Below are 6519 nucleotides of genomic sequence, written 5' to 3'. Positions count from 1 at the left end.
CTTAAAGTTTCTAAATAAAGCTGTAATCACTTCTTTGTCATTTAACTTTTGCTATTTAATCAAACTTCAAATTGAAGTACCACCTAGGATTTTTCAGTTCAGGCTGAGTACCTGTAAATACCTAGGATCTATAACTTAAGACTGCATATTAATATATGAATTCAATTTGAATCACCTTCACTACGTTCACCAAAATTATTTTTAAAAATAATTAGATCAATGTTTATTATGACTTTATAACTCTCTCAAATTAAACATCTCAATATTTAACATGGTAGATTCAAAAATAAATATTCAAGGCCTCTTTTAAAATTTTCTTTCAATATAATCCACGCTAATAACAAATGTTAAGAGCACTATCTGAAAATAAAGCAAAGTAGCTTTCTTCTAAAACTTACGTATTACAATACAGATTGTATTCTGTTCCATAATTCTGATAATCTTTTTTGGTAATGAAACAATTTAGGATGATTCATTTAAGATGATTCATTTCTTGGGAAATCTTAATGGCAGTCACTCAACAAAATCATTCATTCTCCGAGTAACAAACACTCAAAAACTCTACTGTTGGCATTGACCAAGTTTCTGGGTTTTTTTTTTTTTTTTTTTTTTGGGGGGGGGTGGTTATTGCTTTAGTTGGCAATATCTGAATTTACGACAAAGAACATCTCCCATTAAGCCTTATGTGAAATATTACAAAATTCATACAGAAGACTCATAGAGGCTATAAAGCTGATGTTTTAAATAACTCACCCTTGAAATGGGTGCAATTTTTAGAGGATATCCAATAACTTTTTTGCTCTAAAAATATATGCCCCCACTTTTCAGTGTCCCCATTCAACAGGAGACTTGAGCAGCTTAACAGTTTTGCTATATAAAAAAACCACTCTTCTTAACAAACCAAAAACGTAAAAGGAAACCAATAAAGGACATATTTTTCACAGTTAACAATAAATAAAAGTGCACTAAGTGTTCAAGTAGGGCACGTAGTTTAAAAACTACATGTGACTATTTGGCATAGGTCATCTTTTAAAGGCTCTCCGAGGGTCCCTGCCATTACTTATTGTGGTCATGACTGTTTGATTATTAGCAGCTCCTGGTAGCTGTGTATTGATAGGTCCCCGGACATTGCTTCTACCAGCATATGAAAGTTGGTATCCCCTTGATTCAGGGCCAGTTTGAAGGCTATTTCCCACTGATCCAAATGTACCTGTACCTATATTACTATTCATGGAATTAGTCTTCTGTTCATTGTGTGCCCCCTTTGTTCTGCGGTCCTCGATAATCTGGGTTGGGCTCACTGAAATTTGGCACTTCTGAATAAACCATACAAAATTCTCCAATTTTTTGAAGTTCACCACGCCTTCCAGTATAAAGTGTCAGACACCCTTTTCACATGGATGCGTATCGAGTTTACCTGCAAGGTTGGGCTGCATTCCAACGAAGCTCACTAATATTAACACCAAAGGATCAACTTGTTAACTATAATAAACAGACATTTATTTAGAAATTTTTCATGGACATGTTTTCATTTTGATTATATATGCAAGAACGGTCAAATATGTAAGAATAGTGTTGTTCTATTATATGATAATTCTATGATCTCATTCATTTTTTTATTGAGTAGTATTCCAATTTATGAATGTACTGTTATGTATAAAAAATACATCTGATTTTTAAAGAATGCAAGTTAAATCACTACAAACTTTTTGTACAAACGTTTGCATGAGGTTTTACTTTACTTGGACAGATACCTAGGAATAGAACTCTGATTCAAATGGTGAAATAAGTTTAACTTTATGAAGAATGGCCAAATTCTTGCAAAATGAAAACATTTTACCCTGTCACCAACAATTTATGAAAATCTCAGTTTATTATCTTTGTCAGCACTTTGTATTTTCAATTTTTTTAAAGCCACCTTAAAATGTATATCACTTTGTAGTTTTTCTTGATTTTTTTTCAGTATAACTAATAATGTTGAGCATCTTCTCTTATGCTCATTTATCTTCCTTACATCCTGTTTGGTGAATGACTTTTCAAATCTTTTGATCATATTGATTGTGTGACCTATTTGGTTTTTATTGGTGAGTTAAAAAATATTTTATATATTCTGAATATAAGTCTTTTGATCTATGATACATAAACATTTTCTGCTTGAATATAAATGGTCTTCTCATTCTGTTAAACATGACTTTTGCAAACAAGACCTTGACTGGTAATCTTTATGAAGTCCAACTTTTCAGTAGATTTTTATGAATTCTTCATATGATGTTATATCTTAGGACTAGCTATCTAACTTAAGGTCACCAAGATTTTCCTGATTTTTACAGTTTAAAGTTTTATATTAATATCTATAATGCATTTTGAATTTATTTTTGTAATTCTTCCATAAGTTTTGAAATAAGCATTAAGGGATGTCTGATTGTCCTGATAAAATAATCTCAGAAAATCTTCTTTGTTTCCATTTAATCCCCTTTGTATTTGCCAAAAGGTTTTTGAACATATTTGGATCTGATTGTATTATCCCCTCTACTCCATTTTACTGATCTATGTGTCTTTCTCTTCACAATGTTACACTGTTTGGATTAGAGTACCTTTATGAACTACAAATTAGTAGGGTGAGTAACCTAATTCAGTTTTTTTTTAATTTCTTGGGCTATTTAAATTCCATTAATTTCCCATATAAATTTTATTATCTACACCACATATTTTTATTTTTTAATTTTCTTCTTTTCATCATCACCTGGACTATCCTTACAAACAATAGAAATAGAAATAATGTATAAAAACGATTTTTCTTACTTTTTAAAAAATTGCCAGTTATCATGTTCCAGAAAATAATAATGTATACTTTGACTACTTCTCCCTAATTCAGACTACCTTCTCCTTTTTTTTTTTATTCCCTGAAAGATGGGAATAAAACTAGGGCTAAGGAAGTTGAAGTCATTAAAGACACTACCACTCTTAAGAAATGCTAAATATGTTGAACAGAAACCATAGAAAAGATGGATTGAGAGCATCTCAGAAATTGGCAAGGCCACACCCATATCAGGCTCAAGGGAGTAAAAGTAAAAATTCTTTTGAGAAGTGAGCAGTGTGACATTTTTGTTATAGGAGTTGGGGAGGTGAGGGCTAGAAAGTTTTTACACTGTGCTCAGCCATGGATGTACTTTCAGGCTGCTGTAGCTGTGGTCCCTGGCAGATGCTCAAGATGGCAGCAAATCTTGGTAGCAATCACATGGTACTGGTTCTGCAGGATTGCTGGATGCTGGAGCTAGGAGGTCATGGAATCTCTCACCAAGATTTCAAAGGAAGGCCTGGGAGACCACGCAATTTTAAGCAGAGTTGGAGTTCCTGCAGGCGGTCCATGAGAGGGCAATATATGGAGATATGAAGAGGAAGTCAAAGTTGAAGTAGAGACCGCAGAGATTAAAAAATGCAGGACTATGAAATATTCTCCAAGGAAAGCTTCAGGAATTGAGCACAGTAAATCCATGGTAAAGGCCACATGGGCTGCAACCAGCAAAGCCAGAGAGATGAAGCTACGCAAGCCCTTTGGAGGACAACATCATGATGTCATGTTCTCCAGAAGCTAGGCATGGAACTACAGGACTTGTTTGCCCAGGTGGATTTTGCTCTTGCTTTGATTCCGTCCCACATTTCTGTGCCCCCAATTTCTCCCTTATGAAATGAAAATGTTTATTTTGTACCCTAATATATTGGATATATGTAACTTACTTTTGGTTTTACAGGAACTCATGCCGAGAGTTTGCCTTGAGTCTCATAAGAGACTTTTAAACTTGAACTCTTGGGCAATCCTCAAATTGTTGAGACTACGGGGACTCTTGGAAATGAACTAAACACATTTGCATTGTGAGAAGAGTATGACCGTTTGGGGGCCAGGGGTAAAACTTTATGGTTTAGATATTAGGTGTCCCTGAAAAATTCATATATGGAACAATGCAAGAAAGTTTAGAGGTTAAATGATTTGGTTATGAAAGCCTTAACCCAACCAGTAAATTTATCCCCTGATAAGGATTAGCTGAGTGGTAACTAGAGGCTGGTAGAGTGTGGCTAGAAGAGCTGTGTCATTGGAGGTATGTCTTTGGAGCATATATGTTGCATCTTGCAAGTGAAGTCTCACTATCTTTCCTGGTGTAATTTCTTGAGCCACTTCCCTCCATCACACTCTTCTACCATGATGTTCACCTTCACCTCAAACCTCAAGTAATGGAGCCAGCTGTCTATGGACTGAGAGTCCTGAAAGCATGAGCCCCCAAATAAACTTTTTCTCCCTTTGTTCTTACCAGTTCTTTTAGCCACAGCAGTGAAAAAGTTACAAAAACATACCTAGTACTAGTAAGAAAATTTCTAGTAAGAATATTTAACAATTTGCTGAATTCACAATGTGAGCCTAAAATCCTTGGCCACAAGACTGTGAACTCATTGGTACACAAAAAATGGGAGAGTTACATTGCATTGCAGTCTCTTACTCTATGAACTCCATTAAGTACTCAAGAAAAATCAAAAAGGGGCCTGGGGGTATAGCTCAGTGATAGAACATGTGCTTAGCATGTAGGAAACATTGGGTTCAATCCTTAGTATGACATATACATGTACAAATAATTTTTTTAAATATTTTAAAAAAGAAAAAAGATACAAAAAAAATAAACCTCTTGAATATATCTATTTGGCACAGGGGTAGAAGAGGAAAGTACCAGCTAAATTAAATTTTTTTCTTTTTTTATTTTTTGAGGTACTGGCAACTGGACCCAGGGTTCTCACATACAGGCACGCTCTCTACCACTGAGCTAAATAAATTAAAGAAGAAATAAATTAAAGAAGAAATATTCTAACATTATTTTCAATGTCTGCTATTGAGCCAAGCCCATCACATGTGGAGGGAAGGGCAATAAGCACTTCTATACTTTGTGTATTGGAAAATGTCATTTATAGACAGGGAAAGGGAAATTGTGGAATGCACAAACTTTTTATAGAGCAACGTGTTTATGTCCTGGACACACCACAATGCTCTTACTAAAGTAGAAAATGGGACTATGATACCTATTTTTTTTCAAAATGCTATTAGATTACTAAGTCAAAGATGTGAGCAAAATAATTTCAGCTAATGAATTGATAAGGAAAAAGTAAAAACATTTGGCACACATAGTCTACTTGTACCTGGTCATACTGACTGGCTAGAGTTAGTGGTTATATGTTCAGGAATTGTCTACACTAGTTCATGGATACCAAGAAATCATCTGTGGTGAGATTTCCATCATAGAATTTGACAAACTTTAAAAATCAGGATTTGGGGAATTTTTAATTTTCCAGGGGCAAGTAAATAAAGGTTTGCCAACATACTACTAAGCATAACTACTTCCATTTAAAGATTATATAATACTGAAACTAGAAAATATAACAAGATAAATGAAAAAATGTAAATTATAAGTGAATAATGTGGGAGAGCAAGATATAAAATTAACCTATAAAATTAATAACAAATATATAGAGAAATAATGAAAGAAAAATATGATGCAAGAGAAAATTATTTACATTGAAAGGTATTTAAAATATAAAAAGTAAAATGGTGAAAAACCTTAAAACTGAATAGAAATAGAACAAAATAATATTCAAGTTCCATGATATAGTCATACAGAAGTAAAAATAATCCAAGTATCTTGGGAAACAGTCTTATGACATTCTGTCTTTTATGTGACACACTTGAAAGACAAAAGATCAAAAAAATAAATCTTAAATTTCACAAAGAATATTTGTTCCTAATGACGGTGTTTTGCAGTAATTCTGAAATAACGGTGTCTACTGTAAGATGAACCAAATGAGTTAGTATATTAGGGACCAGTGTTCTCACTATGATTAAAAAGAGCTAAAAATACAAAATGGCAGGGTCAGGAAGAAACCTGTACCAATAGGTTTGAATTAGAGATATCAATATTAGTTTATGATTTCAATAAAAATGTTTAACTCTATTCTCTAGAAGTCTATAATGAATAAACTTAACAGCAGTATATTGATTTTTAAATATTATTCCTCAATAACCAGAGCTTCTTAGGGAAATATCTATTTCTATGTAAGAGATGGAAAAGAAACAGAAAACAAACAAATTCTCAGAAACTAACAGGAAGCTATCAAAAGGAGCAAATACTTGCTACATTTGTGACCACTAGAGCATTAAACTTAATAATGATGATATTTATAACACACTGAATACGAGTTCTAAAAGCCAAGTTAGAGTCAATATAATATCAAAATGAGAAAGAAAAAAAAATGATTACAAACAAGGAAAGAGAGCATGGACTTTCAAGATTTCCAGTTAATTAAAGAAATGTGAATGAAGAAATAGAAAAATGACTTGCACCATGAAATCTACATTATCCATAAAATAATTGATTCAGTATCATTAATATATGTTCATAGGTACTAAAAACCATTGGTTGTTGGGAAGAGGAATTTATTACTTATTCCTTTTAAATTATAGTTAACAATGGTATTATTACC

At 33.1% G+C, this 6519-nt stretch overlaps 1 pseudogene; it reads right to left on the bottom strand.

The window, feature by feature from the left end:
* Positions 1-783: 783 nt before the first annotated feature.
* Positions 784-1398, bottom strand: LOC113197276 (SOSS complex subunit B2 pseudogene; annotated as a pseudogene).
* Positions 1399-6519: the final 5121 nt, after the last annotated feature.

Source organism: Urocitellus parryii, chromosome 13, assembly GCF_045843805.1.
Source record: "Urocitellus parryii isolate mUroPar1 chromosome 13, mUroPar1.hap1, whole genome shotgun sequence".
NCBI lineage: Eukaryota > Metazoa > Chordata > Mammalia > Rodentia > Sciuridae > Urocitellus > Urocitellus parryii.
Note: the sequence above shows the minus strand (reverse complement) of the source record. Positions and strands in the feature narration are given on the sequence as shown.